Source organism: Rhyacophila brunnea, unplaced genomic scaffold (genome assembly GCF_057557595.1).
Source record: "Rhyacophila brunnea isolate RB1 unplaced genomic scaffold, BYU_Rbru_1.0 scaffold_9, whole genome shotgun sequence".
NCBI lineage: Eukaryota > Metazoa > Arthropoda > Insecta > Trichoptera > Rhyacophilidae > Rhyacophila > Rhyacophila brunnea.
In genome coordinates, this window is record NW_028233361.1 from 36,689,481 (window position 1) to 36,703,980 (window position 14,500).

Consider the following 14,500-nt stretch of genomic DNA (forward strand, 5'->3'; position numbering starts at 1 on the left):
CTGGGTTATTTATTAGTTTGGGTTAGTTTAGGTTAGGTTAGGTTGGGTTAGGTTAGGTTAGGTTTGGTTAGGTTAACCTAACAAATAATCCAGTTTATCGGCTATTTTCAAAATGCGTTTTCCGTATAACCGAACAGTACCAATTAATCTTGTTCATCTAATTCCACTAAATGATTATGTACCTCATGGCTACATAAGGGGGAGCTGACAGGGCTCTAGCCTAGGGGCCCGAGCAGAGGGGGGGGGGGGGGGCGGCGTAACGGTTGACCAGATAATTTTGCTCTAATAAGTAGTAAAAAAAGTCTATGATATAATATATGAGTATATGAAATTAATTGGTTGTACGACGCATTTTTTGGTTGTGTTAAAAAATCTGAAATGATTTTTATTTAACCTCGAACACCATTTGGAAAACACCAGACATCAGACTGTATTTAACCTTAGTGATAAGTAGGGGGGCCCGCTTCAGGATGTGGGGGCCATGATGCACCTACCTAGTTGTCCTGTCATTATGCCTTCGCATGCTTAGCTATTACACATACGTGTTAAACTATTATCTTATTCCGTCACATGCCCCCCAAATGGTGAACTTTAAAAATTAAATGAATTTAACATAAATTACCAAAATAAAACAAAACTAATCAGATATATTTTAACATTTGGAAACATATCGGTATTATTAAATGAATAACGTAGAATACGTGTTAAATGTTCCGGTGTATTTTAATTTAGGTATATTATGTAGGTACAATGTCTTTCAAGAATTTACAATTAACCTGATGATTTTATTTACTATTTAGGTACTTATGACAATAGGTTTACCAACTTAAAAAAAAACATTGTTATCGGTGTGACTTAAATGTCGCATATTTTCAACAATATTGTATTTTTAAGTAGGTTATGCCCATAAAGGGCATAAAATATAAACAATGGTAGGTAACTACTACCAACATTGCAATCTAAATCTAAGTAGATTGAAATTTTCGATAAATACGTATTGCAATGCTCAACATTTCAATGTAGGTTCTCCGAATGTGAAAGTTTGATGTGAATTTATAAAGTCGTTAGTTTGGGTTCACCTACAGAGGTTGTTAGATAGGTAGGTAGGTATATCATGATTCAGTATATTTGTATACGTACCAACTAGATTTCTGTGTATCGTAGCTATGTTTTTTCTCGTGATTGAACGTTGACACGCTCACGATAGGTGTATTTATGTCATTCACAGGTGATATCTATTTGATTTTGAAATTATGGTAATAAAGAGTTTAAATGATATCATCAAATATACCCAATAGTTAATAATATGTCAATATCGTACGATCGGACGTCTATGTAGGAACGTTTTATTGTTTATTAATCAGCTTGTCTATTAGTAAAATGGTATCAAATTTTCAGCTGATTCGATTACAAGAAGAGCTATATTTTTTACATACCTAATCTGATTTATCGTAATCAACCAACTTAGTAGCATAGATAAGATACATATTTAATCAATAATATTATTACAATATTATACTACTAGAATAAGCTGAAATAATATATATTTTGTTGGACAAATGGTAGATTTTATAAAACAATTAATTTAGGATTAATAATTAAACGTGGGCTCTGTATTATCGACTGTGTTTATGAACATGCTCATTGACTTATGCAATACACACTTTTACATAAAAAAAATAGTTTGGTGTAATGGTCCCCTTTACAATGGCCCAAGTCAGGCAAATATTGGTGCCCTTTGATGAGTATTGAAACACCGACGACGCTGTGTTGATAGACAGCAAATATTTGCCCGCCAATGCGTATGTCGCCTTCTTCACAATGGTGAGCACTAGAGATGGGAAAACTGTCGATTTTGAAGACTAAGTATACTTATATCCAGTATAAAAAATACTTAGTATATAAACTTGTTCCAAAATACTTACTAGTATTTGGAAAACTATAGGTATAGATCGTTTGGCGTGCGTATGCGACAAAAGTTTCATACTCAACTGAAACTAAAACCAACACCATATTATTATTTTAAAATACGTATCGGCTCAGGGAACTCAGACTGTGTATCGGCTTCAATATATTAATCTCTAAAAATACGCTGAGCTCCGTTTGTCGAAAAGTCCCATTTATTATAAAATTTTAAATTTATGAGTTGTTTTTAGGTTACAATATTATTGTTAACAAAAATGAATAACAGTGATTTTTTTAAAATTTTAAACATGTTTTGAGCGGTATATAACAAGCTTAAGCCTGTGCGTCATCTCACCACTGTGCTGCGACACAAAATTTATGACCTATTATTATTCATACATTCGAACACAATAAACTAATAAATTAAAATATACCTATATTCAAGTGCTAGTTCGTTCGTGCGCATTTAATGTCAATAGTGTTGAATGTCTACCAACTGGCGAGTGCACAGAACAGCGACTCGCGATGATATCATCACAAGTTTTTTGGAATAAGTTTATTCGGCCACAAATACTTAGTATGGGTAGTTTCATCCGAAACTTGAGTACACAAACCGGTGACAGTATTTCCAACTAACATCTAATGAGCACCACGTGACCACTAACAATTATATTATTACATAATAACGCAGATTTGGAATATATACATGCATACGTACTTTTCAACTACAATCATCTGTATTCGCATATTTTTGAAATAATAAATTGTGTATAAGCAAATATTGTCATCTATGAGCAGGTTGTTTAAGAATACCTTTATATTATTCAGATATTGCATCCATTGGTAAGTCACTGACACTAATTGATAAGTTTTACTATTTATTTACTTATATGTCCATGAGTTATACTTTAATTATTATTCAAAATCGATATATAGCTAGTATGTTTGCAGATTCGCAGCTACATAGCTTAAATAGCTTAGTTTGAAGCAAAAATAAAATCGATATATTATCATAGTCAAATAATAAATCAAAGCTTCTTTGAAAATACAGCATTTTATTGGTTTTAGCTCTGATGTTGTTTCATACACTGTTGTAATGCATACCTATGTGCATTTTTAATGATTTAATTTTAAGATTAATTCGAGCTTTCATCGAGCAGTCGTAAGCCTTTGGTATACGTTAATATTTTACTAAATGTTTCGCGTATAGAGATAAATCATAACATAATACTATTTTAATATAGAACACACGTTAGATGTTACAAAACGAAACTTTGATGGACTGAAATGCAATATGAATAAACACGCCTGAACCGACTTCATAATTTATTTACTCAGAGAAAATGAAAACATAACACAAGTGTGAATGAAATCTATTTCCATCGTCTGTTTTAATCTGCCCACGAACGAAAGTGTAAATGTGACGAAACGGTCTCAAAAGAAAATTATTATTGTGTTTTTCCTTATGATGGTCTTTAGAAAAATTAATATCATTTAGTGTTATAATACTTATAATAATACAACTCTGTCTACGACGTATACTAAAATAAAATAATGATAATATATATATATTTCAATTTAATGATACAACCGATGTTATGATACAAATTACATATTATTATAATGATTATTGTAAGGTCTTTCATTCGGCCTTCAGGATTTCGTCCGGCACCCCTTTCGGGTTTGGGTCGAAATCCCGAACGCTGAAATCCCGAATGGCCGGAATCTGGCCGGGATTTTTTGTGGAAAAATGGGTTTTTGTCTCTCTTGTAAAATTGGCGCAATTCAAGACAAGTGATGAGATTGCGCAATTTTTTGCAGGGGAGACAAAAACCCATTTGTTCTACAAAAAATGGGTTTGTCCTCTTGTAAAAATTGCGCAATTCGAGATAAGTGTTCAGATTGCGCAATTATTGCTGTTTGTATTATTTTATTTTTCGGGATTTCGGCCTTCGGGATTCCGGCCATTCGGGATTTCAGCCATTTGGGATTTCAGCATTCGGGATTTCGTCCGGCACCCCTTTCATTTGGTCAACCCAAACCATTGAATAATTATAAATTGAATGTATTTGATGCTGTGTTATGTTTTAGAAATATTCTTCCTTATTCTGTCCATTCCTCCCAGTATTTGACAGTTAGTTTTATAAAATCATTTATGATCGAAGTTTGTTTTCTTTTTATGAATTCTATTTCTAATTTATGAATTATTGCTGACAGTACGTATCATCGGGGTCATAACAAGAAAATGCACGTGTAAACACGTATTATCGTGGATCAAAAAAGTTTAAAAACGTGATAGATGGAACTTGCATGACTTATGCGCATGCACAGTAGAATGATAGTGGCAAACCTGCCGGGAAAAAATACGAACTAAACCTCGCAGCGTATTTTGACGTTTACCAATTTTGACAAGTTATTAAATAGCACCATAAAAGCGTCTCGCTTACGCTTGAATAACGAGATTGGCGAGACAGTCAGCTATTACGTGTATACAGTTCTTATCGCGATAGTTTAATTTACACACTGAGTAGGTATATTCTTATATCGTGTAAAGTGTAAAGATGAGTAAAACACGTTTCTCATATACTCGAAAAAGAAAACATGTAATATTATTATTACTAATATAACAATTAACATAACATTGAATGGACGCATGTTGAATTTTTATGACAAATTATGTTTTGTTCGGCACGCGTCGTTTGCACAATCTGCGTATAATAGCCTTCCTAATATTTTCTTTCGTGTTTTTATACAGTTTTACGTGCTTTTTGCAGTCAATATAGAAAACTCTTTTATCTTATTAGGTATGTGATGTGACACCCCCGTATGGTCCCCATTTGGGGATGTCTTTGTGTATCTGGAGACGCCCGAATCGGTATCAAAGCCAACAAATAATAAAGCGCTGATTACGAAAATAAATAATGTTAAAAGTCGGCCGGCAACATTGTCTTTGACCGTTGGAGATATGCAACGTCGCCCAAGAAAAAAAACCGTTGGGAATGATTTTTCAAGATGGCGCGGAGATCGCGACAAGCAGCAAAATCGCGAACGCGTACATTTCGCCCTCCGTAGAATTAAATTATTAAAAAATGTAACCATATAGTATAATAAACGTAAATAAACTCGCCGCTTCCATCACAATTCCGGTGCCTTAATTATCCACCTTCATCCCAAATACAGACGATAAAAAAGAAAACAAAACACAAAGTGACAGTTGAGAAATTTTCTCATACCAAAATGGAGGGAAGTGATAGTGAGTACGTCTCTATTCGACTATAATGGAACAATTTAACCTTGAAATTGCGCAGACTGCGATATCTTATAATGAGCACGAATTACATAGGGCAAATTTAATTATCGTTACCATTATTATTTCCGACTGCTATTACACTTAGATGAAGCTTGTTGCATCGTTTTCTCTTGCTCGGCATCGCTCTACTATGTCATATTTTATGTCAAAATTATCGAACCACTTTTATGTGGAATGTTTACAGAAACCATTTCTTGATTACAGTAACAATAAAATTCTAAAACGATAAATTTTGTGCTACTACGTAAACAACAAAGCTATGGTATATGCTTAGCATTTCTAATAATAACCTACATAACTACCTACCTAATTTAGGTAAATGACAGATAATAATTATTGGAACATAAATGGCTCAAAAAAATTAAGATAAGATAGCTGATGATTAAAGATATTTTTTTTTAATTTGACCAGAGCGAAAAATAATTTTATGAATGCATTGAAATGTAGAATAAGTAGGTAGATACATCCGGAATAAAATCATTTTAAATTAAAATTTGAATTCAGAATTAGATAATAATGCAGAGTTGTAAAAATCATATCATGGTATTTATCTCTAAAATTGGTTTGTCGGGATGGTCGCATTACATTGTATAAATGCTAAAACTTATATTTTAATAATATTCTGGCTTTCGATATAATTATTATTATTCGACTTGTTGGCCATGAAATGAAAGAGAATATTACCTACCTCAAATTATTATGTCAGAGGTATTAATAGACAACTAACAAATGAGCGCACCTTTATGTTTTTTTTTTGTTTTTTTTTATCGTTTATCAACCGCCAATTCGGCTGTTTTATCTAAAAGTTATCTCATGATAAAATTTATAAGCAAAATATTACACGTAAGGATTAATGGTTAACATATTTTTACTAATTATTATATAAACAGATTTTTTTTTTTAAATCTTGACGTTCCAAAACAAATTTTTATATTAATAAACATATTGTCTAATATATACCCATATACTATTAATACCTATCAAAACATAATGAAAAATGTAATTTTCTCGAAGAATTAAGAAACGGTATTTTCATAGAGAAAAATTCAGCACTCTAAGTTTCTATAAATAGCATTTTCCAGTACAAATCACTACATAACTAAGTTTATTAATAATATATGCTCGAATATTAACAATCCAACGTTCAATTATACTAATATTAATTCAATTTTGTATTAATATTTGATCAGCTCTTCAATACAGGCTAAATTTCAATTACCGACAACCGCAGCATAATTTATAATAAAGGTACGCCCCAAAATATACCATTTGATGTAGATTTAAGTAAACCATCAGGAGTCAATCTAAATGAATGAAAATAATTTAATCGAGCTTGTTTTGCAGGAGATTTCATTTAAAATTAAATTAAATTTCGATTATGATCATTTTTCATTAGATACTTATTGCAATTTATATTTTAATAAGAGTAATGAAAGTAGGGCATGCTCATGTCATGAAAGCATAACGTAAATCCAATTCACTATGTATTTTCTCTAAAATTTTATATCTTCAACTATCATCTTTGTGAATATAACCAATTAGACTAAACGGTATTATATTATGATAGCACTTTAACGTATGTACCTGTAGATCAAGTTAATGGCCTGGTTAGATTAATTTAACAATTAAAAAATTAGCATCGCTGTTAACCGAAAAGATGATAATTATTCTAATTATTCGCACTCATTGTTTTAAATTTATAAATAATTACAAAATGCGCGCTTTAATTGTTAAGATTCTTTAAAAAAAAAATACGTGTTTGCTTTCACTTAGCGAAAAAAGATAATAACAATAATTGAATCTGTTTTAATTGTCCATTGTATTCAAGAATTATTACAACGCCAAACGAACTGTGTACTTATATTGTAGTTCATTGATCGTGATCACACTTTCCCTTATAACCACCCAAACAAAAATAAAATCAACCCCCTTCATACTCACTTTTCGTCACGACTATCCCTCCAAAATCAGGTCCTTTGTTTGGGCTCCGGTTGAAATAAATCCAGCAGGGGAGGCACAATAACGATTTGTATGTTGCTTAGGCAAGCAGTACACGATCGGAATTAATTAACAAACACGGTGTTGTTGAGATTAAGTCGATTTTGGTTGGTGTTGAATGTATTATTTCCACGGAACTGCACCCACGTAGCGTCCAATCGCGGAGAGCGTCAGTAGGAACTGTGATGCGTTTGGCGATGTGTGTATTGACGCCGAGAAAAACGGGATGGCGTTGCTTGCTTTTCCCAGAGATTGTTGTACCACCTCTCTGAGATGAGCGGCGCTCTCTACATGCGTAAAATTATTTCAAACTCCTATTTTAAATATGAAGCGCCTAGTTTCAAAAGCCCCTAAAACGATTTTAGGTAGTTTTGAGAAAAATGAGAAAAAATCTTATCTATTAAATCTGTGAATTTTATATGTATTTAATTTTTAATTCGTTACATTCTAAAGAGAATTTTGGCTTTCCATTTTAGGGGTATTTGAAAAGCACACCCAACCATTATGGCGGGCTTTGAAATTTACCCCAATTTTTAATGATATCTACGTATTGACGGTTTTTGTCGTTTTTTAAACTTCAATATTTGGCCATCATATAGGCAACAAAAATATCCATATTAATACATTTATCTAACTGAACAATTTTCAAAAACAGTTTTAGGGGTTTTTGAAACTAAGCGCTTCATATACAGAAACACTATGAAATAGTGAAACATGAAATTTATGCGAAATCCGAGAATGGTAAATGCCATATTATATCATGGTGCTATTTTTCATAATGGATAATAATTATTCAACACACGACTCTGCCAGTTAATGGCATACTTAAAGTTACCTCGTTTTCAATTAATAGATCTATGCTCTGGGCTAATCAAAAAATGTTTTTCAAAGACACATTTTTTTTAAATGGCGCTTTAAACTCTGCGAAAGTACTGACTGATTTCGAGGCCCTATTTCAAGTAGATATTCCTTTCTTCTTCGTCGACATCTCATAACAGAGGATCATAACTCAGATAATTTAGCCGTTTGACACGTTTCACCGCGGCTTGGTTCTATCTCTCTCGGCATTCAGGGGCACACAGGGTCTTTGTCCGAGTAAAACCGATGATACGAGTATTATTGATTTTAACCGTTCATCTGAAGGGAGCTCTTTCAGTGCTCTTTGACCTTTAATCTGACTAAATGTCAGATTTTGATGCAAAGATGTCACAAACACAAATCATATTATTATCAAGACAACACAAAAGGCACAGATATACCTACAATCGAGTACAATCCATCCTAGAGCGTTTTCATCAAGTCTGTGGATGGCAGACAGTCCCAAAGAGAATGCATACAATAAATATATGTCCCACGAACATGCTCAGCGGTTTAGATTTCTCCACACTCGCGTAAGGGCGAGGGATTTAATCCCCATTTATGCATGTTCACACATCAGGTACATATTATGTCCATTGCGTATGCGGTTTACTATTGGGTCAATCGCCAAGTGGGAATTTATTACCCCAAATGCCTTCTATTTACGGAGCCAGCGTTCTCTAGGTTCAACGTTTCTTTGCATCAACTCCTCCCTGCTATCCAGAAAGGCTTTCTTGACTTCACCTGACTGCATATGGACGGAGAGATTATATCAATGCAAAGCGATAGTTTACAGTTATCTGCAACTTTTTCGTACAGACCTACAAACTTATCTGAAGAACGGGATGGGGAGCCACTGTCGAAAACTACCCATTCAAGACTCGTAACTGGACAAAATCTGACATTTGAATGAAACTTTCAAAATGGCATCCTTTTGGGCATTCTACAGATAAGTTTGTAGGTCTGTACTCTCTTTGAGTCACTGTGTCTATTGAAAAATATGGGTCTAAAGATCTTCAGACCATTTATTGAAACGAGAATAATTTTCTATATTATCGAATACTAAATCCATTTTCATTAGTTTGATACCTACAACTTATATTTCGATATACCTATACCTACATTATTTTGATAATATTCTATATATTTGTGCTGTTTTTTGAGTTCCAAATTTGAGCAATGATAAAAAATAAACACTCACTTGTCGCAAGTCTATCTATAATGGACAGGCCTACTAAAGTACCTATGTAATGCTTAGAATAAATAAATACATTTCAAAATATACCATAATATTCTAAAACTCATAAAATTGTATAGTAATTTTATAATATTATGTCCTATTTATTAACTTTCAAATAAAATTATTTCACGTAGGCAATACCTGTGTATGGAAACAAATTTTAAACATTCTAAAATATAAAATCTCTATATATATAAAAATCTCGTGTCACGATGTTTGTGGTCGAACTCCTCCGAAATGGCTCGACCGATTATTATAATTTTTTTATGTATATTTGTTAGGTATGAGAATAGGTCAACAAGTATATTTCATACCGCTGGGTGATTAGGGTATCTCTATCCAGAAAATTTTTCTTTTATTTTTTTGACATTTTTTTTTTTGTATTTTTTTATTATTTGACATAAAAAAATACCTATAACCTCAAATTTTCACTTTCCTACCCCCATCCTCCCATTTTTTAATCGCGATTTTATTATTTTTGTATGAACAAATTTAACCGTCGTTCGTATTTCAAACAGAACGAAATTATTTATGTTGTTGAATGACAGATGACACTACGTCCGAGAAGAATTCAAGAGAAGCGTCGCGTCATTTTGACATTTCATTCGGCAAATCACAACGCAGTGCGTGCAAAATTTTGTACGATTTATTTTAATTTATCTATTTTTATGTGCGTGTATTACAGTGCACAATGCCAGCAAGACGCAAGGGGGGCCATTTGGGCCGTCGAACGAATAAAGCAACAAACATGCAAAATAGTAGAGTAGAAAGAACAGACGAACAAATCCAACAAGATAACAAAAACGTGCGTGTAAGCATGTCGCAATTGCGTGCATCTCAATCACAAGAGGCATGAGCTGAACGAAATCAACAACGACAATTGGAACGGAGCCAAGCGCGCCGGTTCGTAGTTAACACACGCAGAGCAAACGACCGACAATGCCAACAAGTACATCGAACATTTACATCCGCTTCGTTCCTTCGTCTCGCATTCGAGTACGAGCTTGATATTGAATATTCCGCTCATCCGAAAGTGCTGATTGATGCTATGGACAAAGAATGTCCCCATTGTCATGCGCTCAAATTCAAACATGAGTCAGCCGGGATGTGTTGCGCATCAGGAAAAGTGCAACTACCAGAAATTGAGATACCACCAGAACCATTGAACAGCTTACTCATTGGCACGGTTCCAGATTCAAACCTGTTCCTGAAGTCCATTCGCACATTCAATTCATGCTTCCAAATGACTTCGTCCGGAGCAACAGAAATAGTTCACAATACTGCGGCAAATGGTCAACAATTCCATTCTACGTTCAAAATCAAAGGTCAAGTATACCACAAGGCTCATTGCTGCTAATGCCAAACGAACCACATACATTTTTACAAATCTACTTCATGGGCGCGGCTGTGAGGACATCAATCATGTGGATGCACGTTGCGGCTACAATAGCCTCAATTCGCCTAATAAATGCCAGGCGCATCGTCGGCGAACTGGACGCCCTGTTGAATGAGCACAATGAATTATTGAAATTCTTCAGAGCACACATGCACGAATTGCAAAGTGACAATCACGCTATTGTCATCAATCCTGATAAAACACCAGCTGAAGAGCACGTACGTCGATTCAATGCGACTGTTGTTGACGACATTGCTGGAATCATGGTTGGCGACCGCACATCGACGCGAGAAATCGTGATTCGAAGAAGAAACAATAATCTGGAGTTCATCGCTGACACACACCGTTCATACAACGCTCTCCAATATCCGCTAATTTTCTGGAAGGGACAAGACGGATATTGCATAAACATTAAACAACGAGATCCTGTCACAGGTAATTCATTCATTATGAACATCATTACTCATTTTGAATTGAGAAAATGAATGGTTGATGTTTTTTTGTTTTTATCGGCGGTCATCGTCTACAGTGCTCTATTCCTCTTTCTGTCATAGATCCCATCCCCACACACTTACGATACATTCGTTACTTTTTATTTAACAACCAAAATATTCACTAGAAATAATTTATATGGCAGAACAACGTTTGCCTGGTCAGCTAGTAATATATAGAAACCTACTTTGTATTTAAACTTAATAAAATGAATTGAACGTATTATTCATTCTCATTATTATATATGGTAAATTAGCATTTTCGTTTCTAATCGAAGTAATGAGCATAATATGCCTTCACAATATACTAGATGTTTTAAAGTCACGCCATCCCTTTTCATTTCAGTCTCAATTTGAATGCAAATTTATTGGGTACCTAACGATCTATTTTATTAGTCATCACTCATCATCTATCGGGGATTAGAGCATTTCAAACAGCGGTATTTTTAGATACGTGTAGATCGGAAGCCCTGGCAGGTTTGGAGGCCCCCCTGCGAACAGTTTGCCCGTGCGATAAACCGCCATTGGGTATTAAAATGCAAAAATATAAATAATAGGATACGGTAGCATGATTTTGAATGCTTCCATTATTTTTTAATATGTCGGCACTTCACAATTAATCGACTGCATCGTTTGCTACACGGAAAACCGCCTCTGCTCTCAAACCTTATAATATTCGTATTCGTTCATCAGTTTACCGCCCTTTATAATGTGCCGTCCCTAAGCAACGCATGACCACGGGACGTCACTTTGTTTTAATGATTGACACATTTTTTTAGGAGAAGCGTTGTTGGTTTTTAGCCATTTTTCGAAATCATTGCGTATTTATTTTGCGCTGGGTGTAATACAAATTGAAAAAAAAACAACGAGTGAATTTGCTAACCGTGGCAATAGAACCGGCGAATCAAAATATTTGGAAGCGATCGTTTTATCACTACTCCACTACGTGCCGCTGAATAAGTATATGTACATTAAAAATTAACGTGATGTAGTTACGTACGTACCTACAAAGGTATATTACAACTGATACATTTTTCAGGTAGTACCTACTTCATGATTTGAATACACATTGGTTAGTTTTATTTATTATTATTGCAATATAATGCACCTAGTCAGTGGCGCACCCAGGGGGGGGGGGCAAGGGGCCTTGGCCCCCCCCAAAAATATTGAAAATGAAAGCCAATATATTAGACAAATAAAAACACGGCAAAAAAATGATTTGAAATTCTCCAGCACCCTCTAGAAAAATTTCTTAGATTTTAATTTCTAACACAAAAATTTCGAAACACTACAGGTTTTTTTAGAAACCCAATCCCTAATGGAACTGTCAAAAAATTCTCGTGTCCACCCGAATTCCGGAGTGGTGTAGGTCATGGCTGGGGAGGGCTGAGAGGGCTCTAGCCTGGGGGCCCGGGCTGTGGGGGACCCGGCGTGTCGGGTTGACCAGATAAGTGAGATAAACACACATCATAAATTAGCTTTAACAGTAAAAAAAGTCGCCTGCGGCGCTATTATACTTCATGGCCATGAACATTTTCAATTGCTTATATAATTGTGCAATATATTTTTTGATAATTATGTGTCGATACTCGACAGCTCCATTATTAAAGTGGATGTATTGAAAATCGCCAATAATTCACTGTATAAGTACCCTTAATTTGAACTAAAACACAATTTGAAAAACGTTAATGTAGTGTTTCACACTGCCTTTAATCTTAGCGGTAGGTAGGGGGCCCGCCAAATATCCTAGCCTGAGGGCCCGTTTCAGGATGTGGGGATCATGGTGTAGGTACACCGAGTGCAATAGACAACGAGAAATTAGGCTGTGAAGAAGAAAAAGAGCCTATGGGACTAATTTACATTCTCCTCCTTGGGCCCCCCCCAATATTAAATCCTGGGTGCGCCACTGCACCTAGTCATACGTTTAATATTGTTGATGATAACACTTTTTTTATACATAACGTCATATCTTAAAATACCAGTTTTGCACAATGATAAGAGAGCTTCTGTAGTATGTAGATTAGCGAATGTTGGGTTATGTGTTTACACGTACATAATGTAATATTATAGGCATTTAATAATCGAAATGCATATTAACAATGACGTTTGATTTTATTTCTGAAGGTAGGTATACTTTGAGATATATTGTGTATCAGTGACGTTCCGTGGGGGTATGCAGATTAAACGTTGCTTGGGGGCGGCAGTTACTTGAAGGGCGGCAAATCGAGGAGAATCGTTTGATATATATATATAGAAGTAGGTACATAAACTCAATAATAATAGAAATATCTTTCAATGAAAAAATCAGCTCACTGGTTGGAAATAAAATATATTAATTAACATAAAAGGTTTAACAGGACTGTAATTTTTCGTCGTCTGTCTGTTTCTGTCGGGTTCGCGATGTCTAGTTGACTTCCGTTGTCACGTGCAAATTTGCGAATTATATTTTGAATTATATGTAGGTACATAAGTACTCAAGTACCTAATTAATTTATCCAAATATTATTGCAAGTCATTCGCGAGTTTTGAATTTTGTCAGGTGTATTTTTAAATGTATCTGAAACCGTGGATCGAATTTAAATTAGATTTAGTGGTATATATTTTGTCAGTAATGTATCCATACAATACATTTCTTAAATATTGGAGTCATGAAAGGATGATAAAAAATACTGTATAAAAATGTGAGGTGCAGTTTTGGTGCAGCCTAGGGGCGGCATTTTGTCTAGGGACGTCACTGTTGTGTATATTTATTTGATATGCTCCCCCCAATATATATTAAATAAAATTCACATTATATATACGTAATATATACATAAATACGAATAGATTTACTGTGCATAATAATATTATTGGTATCTCTGTCTACAACCTATGTTGTAAGTATACCTATTCAATATTTTGCATATTGCATAATAAATATATTTAACTAAGTAGGTACATAATATTATATATCCAGAAGTTGTGTGCAACGATAGTCATTAACTCTTTACATTTGAATGTCTGCAGGTAGGTATAAGTTAAGCATTGGCGTGCGTATTTATTTTGGGAAAGACAACAAAATTATCCAATACAGTGTTCCAATGTCAACGATTGATGTATTATTTGTGTTAAGGGGTGACATGCTCAGCGTGGGTCAAAATTGAACTTTTTTCTATTTTCAAAGCATGATCCTGGACATACCTTTAACGTTGTAGATAATATAAATGTAGATAATCCTTTATATTTATTTTAAACATTTGATGACTGCATAAAGTATTTTTATTACATACAATAGTATTCTTTTAAACCTCTCTTTTAGAATA

The 14,500-nt window shown here is 34.2% G+C and overlaps 1 protein-coding gene across 1 annotated transcript in view; it reads right to left on the reverse strand.

Moving 5' to 3' along the window:
• ringer (tubulin polymerization-promoting protein ringmaker) overlaps positions 1-7,397 on the reverse strand; it is a 45,180-nt gene extending 37,783 nt beyond the window's left edge. The window contains exon 1 of the mRNA XM_085959593.1: positions 7,157-7,397. The gene's annotated coding sequence lies outside the window, so the exon portion shown is untranslated. The remainder of the gene's footprint in view (positions 1-7,156) is intronic.
• Between the last annotated feature and the right edge of the window lie 7,103 nt (positions 7,398-14,500).